This window comes from Caretta caretta, chromosome 1 (assembly GCF_965140235.1).
Source record: "Caretta caretta isolate rCarCar2 chromosome 1, rCarCar1.hap1, whole genome shotgun sequence".
Taxonomy (NCBI): domain Eukaryota; kingdom Metazoa; phylum Chordata; order Testudines; family Cheloniidae; genus Caretta; species Caretta caretta.
The window spans coordinates 320,985,550-321,000,018 of record NC_134206.1 but is presented as its reverse complement, the minus strand read 5'-3'; the positions used below and the strand labels follow the sequence as shown (position 1 = coordinate 321,000,018).

Below are 14,469 nucleotides of genomic sequence, written 5' to 3'. Positions count from 1 at the left end.
CTACAATTTTTCTTATAGTCCCAAGAAGTCCAAGGAATCAATATATTAGAAATTGCCACTAAAGTCTTTCAAATCCCTTGTATTTTTCCTTTAATTTGATAAGAACAGTGGCGGAGGGGTGCAGTACTAAAGCTCCCATTAAAAAGAAAATTTTAAATTCTAAAGAAGAGAACAAGTTTCATGTTAAATGGGTTCTTGGGGTTGAGTGTTTGCATTTGATTAGGAACTCAGAAATAGCACTGTGATAAATAGCAGAGAGTGTACCACACCAGATTTGACTAATGAGCTTGTCACTACAATATCCTGGTTCCTGTCTTCACCTGAAGCTCATTTGCTTCTGAGGTTCATTACATTTCATCTGTGTAGCTGTGTCATAAGCTGTGTCGTAAGGTCAGTTCCATACCTACCATTAGGACAAGTAAAGTGCAGCGTATAGTACTGTGATTTAACACCAATATATTTTTGAATACCTCAGTAATTTTTACTTTATTCTCCACTTTTTGCTGGTTTTTTCAGTTTCTTAATATGAAAACCAATTGTTTCTAAAAATCAAACTGTCAGTACCTGCTATAACACAAATGTAATGAAACTGTTTGTCGTGTGATGCCTACCTGTGATCAGGGCTTATTGACTCCTGGGATTTTATTGTCACAGAAATAACAGTGGAATTTCCTCCTTGATGAGGGACCCACGGAAACTGTTACCTGTTCTGTTAGGTAGTAACACCTGGCTGAACCGTGGTAGTGTGCTGTATTGGTCAGAAGAACAGGAGGGCACCAGTCACAAAAACTGTTTCTCATTCCTTTCTCCCTCTATCACTGTGGCTTATTCCTGAGATAATGTTCAGCCAGAGGATGATGCTTTTCACAATGATGCATATGGAGTGACAGTGGGAATTAGTATGCAACTGATGGTAGCATGGGACTTGCTGTGTCCCACTGAGGAGAGGTGCACCTACTTGGACTTCTCCTCCGAAAAAAAGCCTGAGAAAAAAAAGCCTGAGAAAGGTTATCAAAGAAACTGTTCTATGGGGAGCCGGAGGAGTCCCTTGGAAGATATGCTGGGGAAAGGGAGGGAGTGCGGATTCCCACACTTTGCATGAGAGGGAATTGCCTTGAGAGGGGGAAGGCAAGACTCTCATCCCATTTCAACTATGATACAGATGGAACTAGACAAAAGAGATGTGACTCTTCAAACACCAAATAGTTCTGTGTGTAGGGGGATGGAGGTCACTTCTCTTTTCCCCTGCCCTCCAAAGTTGTACTGTGTTTGCTTTCTTACAGTCTTCTCCCTCATATGTGTAGTGTTCGTGTAAAATTTGTTATAAATTATAGAGTTAACATTTCCTTGCAGTTTGCCAGTTTGTTTTATTTATTTATTTTTTACTGTTTTTCTATTTGTTTCCATTCTGCTGCAGAAATCTGATCACCACAGAACTCCTTGCCAAAATTCCACAGAAACCAGGGGGTATTGGGGATCTTGCCAAAGAATTTAGATCCAATATGCTGCACAATACACAGGGCTCTGTCTCTGATAGACAGCGACACACTGGTTGGTTTTTGAACTACTGTACTGTATGCGTCCCAAATTTGTGTTTAGGTTTAAATGTAATTAAAATGTTAAACAGAAGTTTCCATGGACTGTAATCCTTCCATGTGTCTGCTTTGCTGTTGGGAGACTAAAAATGTTTTCACTGGCTAATTTTGGGGATGAATGTGTAATTTCTCCTCCTATGCTCAGCCCTGCATGTCTTGTCCCCATCCCCTTCCATTCTTTTCATTCAGACCCAAGTCAGAACTCTATGACATGACTATATGTAGATATTGCAAAAGAGGAATCACCTATGTGATTATAGGAATATAACACAAAGAATGCATAAGGGCCAAATACTCCCTGTAGATACACATGTGTATTCCATTGTATTGAACAGGAGCTGAACATACATTCTCAGGGCAGAATTTGGCCCTCTGTGTTTACGTATTCTTTAGTTTAGAGAAACCTAATATTTCTAGAGGTAGATATTGGTTTCTTTGCTATGTCCCTCACTATCCCATATAATATGATGATTCTTTGTAGATGACAGTTATTATTCCAATGCAAATTAGGGGAGGTGAACTTTTTAAAAAAAAATAGATGTCACTGTATTCAAATAATTCCATTATTGAGGGGATGGGGTCTTGATGTGCACACAACTGGTGTACTTGCCCAAAGTTCCAAAGCCTCTGGAACCAGGATCTAAACATTATTAAAATGTTAACTGGAAGATCCCTTTGTTAGACTGGAGAGTTTTGTGATTGGGCTGCTATCCAGAAAAAAGTTCTCCTAAATGGAACCAAGGGTTAGCTGCTGAACTAATTTGTGCTGACACTGAGCTGTTCTGGAAATCTGTGCTGGAGACTGGCTCATCAAACAAAGGACACTGCTGCTTTAGCAGACTTTCCTGCCAGTCTCTGCATTAAGTGTGAGGATTATGATCAGCAGCAAGCAATCTTCTAGGATGGTAAGAGAGTGTTTCCTCTCATGTGCACATTTGTATCTGTTCACATCTTCATGAACTTCATTCAAGGCCACTATCTGGCTTTTCTGTGTATGCTTTGGGTGGCTGTATATTCCCACTTCATGTGAGTGCAGAGCATGCTCTTTCTCTTGCCTTCAATCAGAGCTATAAAAATTAATTAATAGAAGAAATATTTTGCATTCCTCTTTATCTAATATATATGCATTCTTCTTCCCCTGTCCCCATAACCTCTCAGACTCCATCCTCAAAGCATAGGCAAAAATTCTGCACATTGAATTATGAATGCCAGTGATTCTTTCCTATATCTGGCATGCTAGTAGATTGCTGATTTCAAGTCACCTACTGTACCACACTGTATCTTTGGAATGAGGCCAAACAAGACTTTTTTTTCTTAAAGGAATTGCCACGTGGAATACATAAAGCAGACATAATATCTCACTGGCAAGCACTGATCATTCAATTTCTTCCCTGGCAGGAAAGCATCCTATCTAAAGCTCACGTATTATGAGGCTGAATTCTCTCTTTTAATGGGTGAAATAGCCTAAATATCCCACCTAATAGAACACTACTGTTTTTCTGATGTATTATTCATTAAAGTTTAACTGTTTTCACAATCAATCTCAGGACATTGCTTTTCCCATTTTTTTTTTTTTTTTTACTGCAAGTGTGAGCCCAACCTTGCTCCAGACCAGCTGCTTGTCAATCAGATGTCGGTCTGTGAATGCCCCTGCACAATTCTCTCCTCTAATTAGAGAAGGAAAAGTAGCTGTTTAAGACTGTCTGTTGAGTTCAGTTGATGCCAGATCTGTGTATGTGTTTTCTTGAGCAGCTCAGTTTATAATACCTGTGATTGTTTTTAAACCTTACAATTAAATCTCATCTCACCCGCCATGCAATACTTTCTTTGATAATGATGCAGTGCTGCAGCAATGGAAGCTTTACTTTATCTCCATAAAAGACTGTTATCTTTAATAAATACTTCACTGTTAACACACTATTCCTCCAAGATGTTTTTTTTTGGGAGAAGATGTGATATAATTACAGGTTAAATCTGAGGTAGATCTTGTCAGAGATAAGCAACAGTCCTTACAATATATAGATCTGGATATTTAGATGTCTGTGTATAGATAGATAGATAATAAACTATACTAAAAGTAACTCTTAGACACATTGTTAACTTGATCTTGCCTCCTCAAAAAAAGAGTAATCACAATAATTATAATCACTGATTATTTTTTTACTACCCAGAGGAAAGCCTCTGGCTACTCTTATGTTTTCAGTCACATTAATATCAGAATTGCTTGTATCTGAGCAGTAACAAAAGCAGAGAAGTGGTCGTTTTTCCTACTTCAAATCACATACCAGTGACATATCTTCCTTATTTTCACTTTCCATAAAGCTTCATGCCTAATACAGTTCTGAAGACCAAGAGGAAATAGATACAATCCAGTTACTTACTCTAGGCCTTTAGGGAGAGGTTACTTTTAATGTATTTGATTCTTACCCAGATAGTTAGAGTTTCTCTAGGAGAAACGTAGCTACACCATTTCCCATTGCTGCTCCATTTTAGATTACAAGTGATTTTTATTTATCCCAGCTATTTGATGCTGATGTCTCAATGTGGCACATTGATAAGTGCCAATTTATCCGCTCTGGTACCTAAATTTCACCCTTCCATCTGTTGATGCTCCTAATCTTAGTGATCTTCTCTAGGCTTCAGATAAGACAAAAATAACTTGTGTGCCACAGGTCATCAGAGCCTTTCTAAAACAGAGTTGTTTTGCCCCCAAGAGGCTGATTTGGACTCTAAACCTTTAGGTCCTTTCTGAGATGTCTGTGTCTTTTCAGCCTGATTTCCTAATGAAAGACACTCATTACCAAGGTGCTTTTTTTAGCAAACCAGTAAAATGTAGAACCTGTTTTATCAGGTACCTGCTAAAAAGCCCTTTGCTTTTTAGAATAGCTTGATAAATTCCTTACAAAGTAGAGCTGTGGGTGAGAATATAGTTTACAATAATACAAGAACTTGTGCCGATTTTCCTGGCAAGGAGCTCAACATGCTTTACAATGTAACATCCCTATTAGGTAGGTAAGTAGTAGTGTCTCTGTTTTACATATGAAGAATCAGAGGCACAGAGAGATTAAGTGACTTGATCAGTGACTTGCAGGAAATCGGTGGCAAAGCCAGGGGTCCAAAACAAAGGTCTCTCGGTTCCATTTCTGTGTCTTAATCACAAGACCATTTTCCCACGCAAAACAACTTCCACTTGGTTAGCCACTCTATGGAGCAGATATTATAGGGAATTACATTGTGACTGTTTCAGGCAGAACCACCAAGGAAGCAGTATTTGGATTGCAAAAACTACAATACTCACCTGCTGAAGTGAAAAAACAGATTCACAGAGCCAGAAGAGTACCCAAAAGTCACCTACTACAGGACAGGCCCAACAAAGAAAATAACAGAACGCCACTAGCTGTCACCTTCAGCCACCAACTAAAACCTCTCCAGCTCATCATCAAAGATCTACAACCTATCCTGAAAAATGATCCCTCACTCTCACAGATCTTGGGAGACAGACCAGTCCTCGCTTATGGACAGACCCCCAACCTGAAGCAAATACTCTCCAGCAACCCCACACCACACAACAAAAACACTAACCCAGGAACCTATCCTTGCAACAATTGGCCCGATGCCAACTCTGTCCACATATCTATTCAAGTGACACTTTCATAGGACATAATCACATTAGCCACACCATCAGGGGCTCGTTCACCTGCACATCTACCAATGTGATATAGAATCATAGAATATCAGGGTTGGAAGGGACCTCAGGAGGTCATCTAGTCCAACCCCCTGCTCAAAGCAGGACCGATCCCCAATTAAATCATCCCAACCAGGGCTTTGTCAAGCCTGACCTTAAAAACTTCTAAGGAAGGAGTTCCACCACCTCCCTAGGTAACGCATTCCAGTGTTTCACCACCCTCTTAGTGAAGAAGTTTTTCCTAATATCCAATCTAAACCTCCCCCACTGCCACTTGAGACCATTACTCCTTGTTCTGTCATCAGCTACCACTGAGAACAGTCTAGAGCCATCCTCTTTGGAACCCCCTTTCAGGTAGTTGAAAGCAGCTATCAAATCCCCCCTCATTTTTCTCTTCCGCAGACTAAACAATCCCAGTTCCCTCAGCCTCTCCTCATAAGTCATGTGTTCCAGTCCCCTAATCATTTTTGTTGCCCTCCACTGAACTCTTTCCAATTTTTCCACATCCTTCTTGTAGTGTGGGGCCCAAAACTGGACACAGTACTCCAGATGAGGCCTCACCAGTATCGAATAGAGGGGAACGATTACGTCCCTCTATCTGCTGGCAGTGCCCCTACTTATACAGCCCAAAATGCCATTGGCCTTCTTGGCAACAAAGGCACACTGTTGACTCATATCCAGCTTCTCGTCCACTGTCACCCCTAGGTCCTTTTCTGCAGAACTGCTGCCTAGCCATTCGGTCCCTAGTCTGTAGCGGTTCATTGGATTCTTCCGTCCTAAGTGCAGGACTCTGCACTTGTCCTTGTTGAACCTCATCAGATTTCTTTTGGCCCAATCCTCCAATTTGTCTAGGTCCCTCTGTATCCTATCCCTACCCTCCAGCGTATCTACCTCTCCTCCCAGTCTAGTGTCATCTGCAAACTTGCTGAGGGTGCAATCCACACCATCCTCCAGATCATTTATGAAGTTATTGAACAAAACCGGCCCGAGGACCAACCCTTGGGGCACTCCACTTGATACTGGCTGCCAACTAGACATATATGCCATCATGTGCCAGCAGTGCCCCTATGCCACGTACATTGGCCAAACCAAACAATCTCTACACAAAAGAATAAATGGACACAAATCTGACATCAGGAATCATGACATTCAAAAACCTGTTGGAGAACACTTCAACCTCTCTGGCCACTCAGTAAAAGACTTAAGGGTGGCAATTTTGCAACAGAAAAGCTTCCAACGCAGACGCCAATGAGAAACTGCTGAGCTTGAATTAATATGCAAACTAGATACCATTAACTTGAGTTTAAATAGATACTGGGAGTGGCTGGGTCATTATACATATTGAATCTATTTTTTCATGTTAAGTATCCTCAGACCTTCTTGTCAATTGTCTAAATGGGCCATCTTGATTATCACTACAAAAGTTTTTTTCTCCTACTGGTAATAGCTCATCTTAATTAATTAGCCTCTTACAGTTTGTATGGCAACTTCCACCTTCTCTGTATGTATATATAGATATATATAAAATCTTCTTATTATATGTTCCATTCTATACATCCGATGAAGTGTGCTGTAGCCCATGAAAGCTTATGCTCTAATAAATTTGTTAGTCTCTAAAGTGCCACAAGTCCTCCTGTTTTTTAATCCAGATTGTGTTCAGGCAAAGGTTTAGGGTTTGGATTTGATGTTTAATCGTGGCTATGATTCAAGTTCAACTACATCTTGTGAGAAATTCTCATGAGATTTCAGCCACATTTTAGGTAACATTAATGTTATTAGCTATTCAGCACTCCAAAGTGAACTAGTGCTTTACAGGATAGAACAGATTGCTGACCTAAAGAACTTCCAATCTAAGCAGACCACACAGCGAGAGCTGGATGGTGGGTTTTAATTCAAACACTACCTCCTTTGAGTTGAAAAGGGTTCAGATTCAAGTTTCCAGTTTGGGTTTCTCTCCACTGCTGAGTATCATTATGTGATTAAACAAGAGACTCTTTATGTACAAAATCAGTGAAATATTATTCTACGATTGTAGATAATTTTTCCATTTATAGGGACATGATCAACTTGCAAATCACATTGTGCCTGAAAATTCTATATTATTATTATTGTAACTGAAGGAAGAAAGTAGGAGAATATTCCTAATTTCCCCCCAGTCTACTCTCTGCATTTGACAGCACTACTTAGAACTACTTAGAAAGTTCCACGGGAATTGAAGAATGTACCAGTTCTCTATCCTTAAAATAGGGAAATTTATTCTAATCTTTCAGATGAGTGGAATTCTTTGGGTGCCTGCTGAATGTTCCCTATAGCTTAGTAAAAGACACTTTTACACATCAGCAGAGAAGCAGGAAACCTCTTATTAAAATGCCCTTTAAGGATTTTAAAAATAAATTCAGGTTGCACTGCTTAAAGGGTGTTGTCTTAGAACAGTGGTTCTTAACCATTACTGCAGCCTGCACCCCTTTAGTTCTCAAAATATGTTCTCGCACCCCTTCTCAAAAATCATTGAAATAGGTCAGTTCTCTAAACCTAGATATATTTTTGTTTGTATATTACAGTAATCGTTAAAAAATGTATAATGTTAATAAATACATAAGTTTGATGAAACAAAGTAGTTGTACTTACGTGTCTGTGCTTAATTTGTGTTTTCGATGATTTACCTTCTAAAAAAATCTGGCATGTCTCACGCCCCCAGAAAGGGCATCTCACACCCCCAGGGGGTGCATGCCCCCCAGGTTAAGAACCACTGTCTTAGAAGCTAGAGTCATTATTTTAAATTAGTCAGTTTAAAAGAACTTCTCATGTTGATAATGTCTGTTTAAGTTGTTTTTTCTGAGGCAGGGTTTTTTTGTCATTGACCAGGAGGGCCAAAGAGTATGTTAGAGGGAAGCTGTTTGGGAATCTTTTTATCAGAACCCTCATGACTCTGTACTGAGCCAGCCCTGTACTTCATGTACAGCCCCACCAATCCTTCCCTTGTTTTTTCCCCAATTAGACATCACTTCTTCTCCTGGAATATTATTACAGCTTTTCACATCCACACCCATGAAGAACATTCAGTGAATAGTCTTAATAAGACCATCTATTAATGCTGCTTCATTATCTGGCTATCCTATGGAGTCATGTAGTGTGAAATATCACCTGCCTCTTTCCCCTTTTATCTATAGGAAATATGATATAGCATCACCATGACATGGCTAAGTCAGGAATATCAAAGTGTGTTCTAAATCTAGGGTTCCTGCACAACCACTTGGTTGAGTCAGCTACACCACCAATCATCTATGGGGCAGGTTCTAATAACCTTACACATGCTGCGGAGTTGGCTCTAGTACCCTTGGTCACCTTATTCTGTGAGTAGCCCCACTGATTTCAAAGAGTAAGGTCCAATACAGCCTGAGTAAAGGTATCAGACTCTGACTCCCAATACATTTAAAGTTTTCATAAGAACAAATCCCCAAAAGGTGAAGAGAAATATAACCATAACTTTTATACAAAAGGAAGAAAAAATATGACAGGGGAAGCGGGAGTGATGTTTAGGAAAAATATTGGGCACATCTATTATTTGAATTCTGGTAAAATTATTGATATGAGGTTGTGGGGGGAAATATATGTCCTAAGAGCGATAGGAGCCACAGCCAATTGTTATTAGCACATTAGTTTCCTATTCCCACAGGCAAATCATTTTTCCTTTCTGTCGCTGATTTGAATGGGGGATGTAGAATAAGCAAACAATCCATGATAAAGAAAAGTCTTCTTGGAAGAATACTAACAGATATAGATATCCCCAGATTTCTAACTTATGAAAAAGCAATATGTATGTATGGAAAGCATGTCTGGGTATGGACTACATAATGTGTGAGGCTGATCTTTATAAACATTCATCCACAAACACATTCAATAGGTATGACCTACCCTATTACACTTTGAATACAGTGGGAGCGAAAAGCTGTTGAACTTTTTAAAATGGCCTGCCTGGTGGCTAGTTCAGTGACATATAATAAATATACATCTTTTCCAAATAAACCACGTCATGCTGGGTTGTTTTTTGTTGTTGTTGGTTTTTTTTTTTTTTGTTCTAATAGCTATAGTCACTTCAAAGTTAGATTAACTTGTCCTTTTGTGAACGTTGAAAAATCAATTTGCATAAATGAATAGCATGGGAGAAAGTGGAGGGAAGGAGCAATACTGAATAAATTGTCACCAGGGACTGTGGCCGTTCAGGTAAATGCAACAGGGTGGTATTGCTGCTAAGATCATCACAAGAAATTTACATTTTTATTCCTGTGAAGAGTGAGGTGCCTTACAGGGCAGTGTCAGGTTTTTCTTGGAAGTTTTAATGTTTTCCATCTCTGTTGTGGTATTATTCATGCATGGTTATTCAGAGTCCTAGAACAGACAGCTGCAGCAGCAGAGGGCAAAGACATGCTATTTATCTGTCTTGCAGTCAATTGCTGCAAAGCACTGGGACTGTTTCCGTTATGAATACATTTTCTGAGGCAGAGACTGGCCAGATACCTGTATTCATCTTTGTAAATTATTTTTATTCGGTTTTTTTTTTCAGACTGTAGTCCACGCAAGAAACAAAAGGAGCCAGTGCTTAGATACTACGGTGATGAGCGCTGTATAAAATCCTAAAATAGGTAGATGGAGCAAGACTGTTTTAAAAGGCAATTGAAAGTGTAAAACATATGGGCAGGACAAGCCTTTTAGCTGTTACCCAACACAAACCCCTCAATGGCCACTTATAACTGTTTGGACTCTGGAGAAGGTCCAAAAGGTAGTGTTGGACAAATAGTAGACAGTTTAGATGTGGCATTGTGGAATGCAAAGACAACAGGGGAGGTGGATCAGTCCTCACTTCCGCTAGCCATCTGTTGGTCTCATGTAAATTAGGCTCTTGGCTGTCACAGTAGAAAACTACAGCTTTGGTTCACGTTCCCTGACTTTCACTTTCTTTCTGAAAACTGAGAGTGCAACCCATGTGAAATTGCCAAACCTTTGCCAAGATTTGGGTGGAATTTTTGGCACATTTATGGATTCCAAGTGAAATAAAAGCTCAGTCCACACATGCTCGAAAACTCAGCCCTGGCTTGGAGATCTCTTGCAAACCTCGTTTGCTGGTTTGTAATCAGAGTCCCAGATATGTTGTCATTAGTTCAGAGCCTAGTTACTATGGTGGGAGATAGATACTTTGGTGGAAAGCTCATCTTGTTACTTTAGATAAGGAATGCACCACACATTTCCAACCTCTGTTGTTAACTCATTTTCCTTTAATATCTGTCTTTGCTATCAAGAATGAACCATTAACTTTTCTTAGTTTTATACTTTATTTAGTCATGCATTTCCCCCCACTCTTCCCTCCTCCCTATGGAAGTATGTAAGAAGAATCAAGTTCAGTATGTTAGAATTGCTTTAATAAACAAAAATGGTTAAACCATCTAAGAACTATAATAACACTTCTGTCGCTATGTGAAAGATTTGGTTTGGTTTTTCTTATATTGTAAATGATGTTTTAATAGACATTCAGGAAAAAGGCTGCTAAGTTATTCACTACTTTCTCTCTGACATGTCATGGGACATACTATAGATGAGGGTTGTCACAGTTCATGGCAACTACAAGCTGTATTTCCCCTGAGTGGCACAAAAGGGCACCCACTCTCAGCTTACAGCTCCCCAAATGTTGCCTCTTTTGGGTGGAGACATGTCTCTTTCTCTCTTGACTGGGGTATTTCCAGGCTGGACAGTTGCCTTTCCTTCGCTGCGTCATTCCCAGCACAGACAGGTTGCCCTAGGACACCTGCTTGCTTTCTCTTCAGAGACGGATAACAGTGTAATTGCTCCAGATATAAATTACCACACAACTCTTTCTAAGCAAGCTTACAAGCATTCCAGAGAAAACATATTGATAATAATAAAAGAACTTGCACACATGCTAATAAGCTTACCAGAGTTCATCCCAATACTTACATGGGCTCTGGCAAATGCACTCTTTTAATACCCACCCTAGGGGCATCATCATGGTTGCAAGTTCATCAGAGCTTCAGCTCAGAACAAGCACACAGTCTTATGAGGCCCCAGCTGGTCAACTTCTTCCAATCCTCCCCTAATAATTGGGGCCCTCTGTGGATCAGGGGTCCTGTCTGTTTGCTGGAACAGGAAGAAGCCCCTGGGGCAGGTTAACCCCAGTTTTTTATCCAAAAGTATTTTCTTTGTCTGATGGTCTCTGAAGAATCCAGTTTGAACTCTGCATTTCTCCCAGAGGGGGGTGACTTCAGAGGGTTGATAACGGAGGAAGTTTGTTAGCATCCCTCCTCCTCACCAGAGAAGGTACATACAGTGCCACAACAACACATACACACATGTGTTTTTAATGCTATGTACCTCAAAGATATTAATGCTAATTCAGTAAAGTTTAACTTAACTCACTAAACTTATCTTAATTGCATAAGGTTTGCTCATGGGATATTGTCAAGTCTGCTACCAGGGTGATTTGGACCTAGCTACATATAAACACACAGAGCTTAAATACACTACTATGGTGGTTAGATTTGATTAAAAAATTATAGACATTTGTCAGTTCAATTTATTTGACTGACAAGTGCAAGAGTTCCCCAAATTATGATCCTCTTACTATAAGTAGTATAGAGACAGATGTGCTGGGCCATTTTTTTTAAATAGCCTCTAATTTTATGCCCACTGTAGTGTCAGTTACTTGCAAGTGCAGATGGTACCTGATCCAAAGCCCATTAAATCTATCTAAAACTTACTTTAATTTCAGTGGAAAAACTCCCATTAACATCAGTGGATTTGGGATCAGGCTGTAGGTATCTAAATATTATTAGATAATTGCCCCCTCAGTTGACTGCAGAAACAAAATGTGGTCCCTTTATCTGTTCTGGAGTTTACGTACATGCACACGCACATAAATACATAGTGATGTAAGACAATAAAAAACCCATTGGGAAGAACACTGCTTCAATAATCTGTGGAGGGGTATCTGTTGGGGCAACCTGCTAGTATCAGTTAATTGGCTAAAACCCAAATGTAAGGCAGGGTGGAGTAAAGACTCATAGTAGAGGACACGTGAGAAGTAATATTGCAGGAACTGGACAGTTATGTGGAAGTAACTACTGTAGCTTACATTCCATTGAGAGTTTCATAATTTTGCACTGATTTTGTAAGTCACAGTGCTAACAGTGGGATAAGATCGTCTTTTGTGTAGCATTGGAAAAGGTGTAAAATTTAGGGATTCCCTGGTGGTGGGGAAGAGTTGAGACAACTCTTGACAAATCCATTCAACTACTTGCATTTTACAATTTAAATCAAGGATGGTGAGTGCTCTGGTGGAGAAGTATTTACAAAGCAAAGGAACTCAGGCTCAGCCCTTGTAAGGAGTGTAAGTACTGCGGTAGCTCTGCTTCAACTGGGGAGGGAGCTTGGAAACTCTGCAGGAGGCTGAGATGTAAGGGAGGAGGAAGACAGAAGGAAGACTTGGCAGAGGAGGGGGAGACAACCTTCCCATATTCACCTTCACTTTATATTCTACATATTGGTGGGGAGTGGGATCCTTCTGTCTAGTGGGCTACTGGGTGATGGTTTATCAAGAGTTGGTTGGGAAGTATGCTGCTAATGCAGATTATAATAATTTTATCAATACCCTAAGCATTGGGTGCAAATATTTCCAGTATGCCATTCAGAAAATGCGATCTCTGCAGCAACACAGAAAAACTATATTAGGGAAAGCAAACAACAGAAATGTAGGATTATTCTTGCCAGCATGCACTGGCTGAAGTGTATCAAGCAAAGCAGAACAGTTCTTTTTAGAAGGACTTAAAACCTACTTTGTGAAAACTTGGGGTGAATTCTTGTTCCATTGAAGTCACTGGAAAATTCCCACTGACTTCACCAGGGTCAGGATTTTATCCTGTATTCCTAACTTGGACCTGTGAACACATAAACAGATCCAGAGTTGAAGCTTGAGCCAGGGAATTGGAGCCCAGGATTTTATTACTTCAGCTGCAAGGTTTCAGATTAGAAAACCAAAAGCATTCTCTAATGCTAAAAGCTTTTACATTCTTAGTTACTTATTTTATAACTTGTATTGCAATCTGTGTCAAACTATTTAGTAGCTGTATGAGGAATTGAAGATTAGTCAGGGTGGGTATTCTGAATAGCTTTAAAGTGTCTCTTTTTTCCTTTAAATTCATTTTCCAACACCAGGGATCTGGTTGCAGGGTTGAGCTACCAGGGTATATGGTATAAGAATTCCGTTTATTCCAGTCATTCAGGGGCCTACTTTTTTCTCTTTATTAATTTGTATGGGGTGTGGTGATGATTTGTAGATCATGAAGAATGAAGAGAAGGGAGGACAGCATGGAGATGAGAAGCAAGTTTGCAATCTCTCTTCTCCTCCTCATGCTCTCTCCATCCTTTTAATTTACTGTCTCCACTGTTCCCTAGCATTTTACAATGTAGAATCCTTCCCACTCCTCTCATTTTATCTCTTAAAGCATTGATACCATATTCACAGAGAAAATCTGAATGTTCAAAGTGGAGGCAGGGATAGCAAGGCAGGAGACTTTTAAATCCATGAAATGACAAAGCAATAGATTTCTGCAAATGAGTGTGGTTGGATCTGAATGTATCTCCATACTGGGACGCACAATGCAGTTTATGCTGTTGCTTTTAGTTTTGGGTTATTCCAGCATGATTCAGAAATCATGAGCGAGGTCAGCCTAATCCTTCACAGAATAGTAGCTTACTTTCACCCTAATAAGTCAGAGAACTCCAGCTTCATGTGATATCCTGCATAAAAATTATTCCTAGACTTCAGAATTTTGTACTGATGCTAAACCTCGGCAATGGGAGAATATTGGAAGACCAGAAGGAAGGAATGTAAATGGGAAACAAAACATTTAACTGAAGCAGAACTTTAACTTAATTTCTTCTTGCTGAATGTATATATAAAACAAGAGAATATACCTCAATAATCATCCAGGTTTTTTGCCTTCAGCCTGTCTGAGGCCATGTGGTTTGGAGATCTGATCACTAGTCCGAAAAGAAAAGGCTGTTTTCAAGATTTCTGGGGTGTTTTTTCCTGGAAAAGGTGAGAGGATAAAAGCAGAAATCTGTGAAATACACTTTATGCCTTATAGGGCAAATATATACAGAGAGAGAGAGAGAGAA

At 39.7% G+C, this 14,469-nt stretch overlaps 1 protein-coding gene across 14 annotated transcripts in view; it reads left to right on the top strand.

Annotated features, from left to right (window-relative positions):
* TAFA5 (TAFA chemokine like family member 5) overlaps window positions 1–14,469 on the top strand; it is a 783,444-nt gene that overhangs the window by 570,914 nt on the left and 198,061 nt on the right. For 2 of the 14 annotated variants that reach the window (XR_012666571.1, XR_012666574.1), the window contains one exon: window positions 14,297–14,389. The exons of 9 other annotated variants lie outside the window; for them this stretch is intronic. The gene's annotated coding sequence lies outside the window, so the exon portion shown is untranslated. Of the gene's footprint in view, window positions 1–1,417; window positions 1,552–14,296; window positions 14,390–14,469 lie in introns of those variants that run through there. 3 more of the 14 variants (XR_012666569.1, XR_012666570.1, XR_012666573.1) reach the window with 3 other exon arrangements.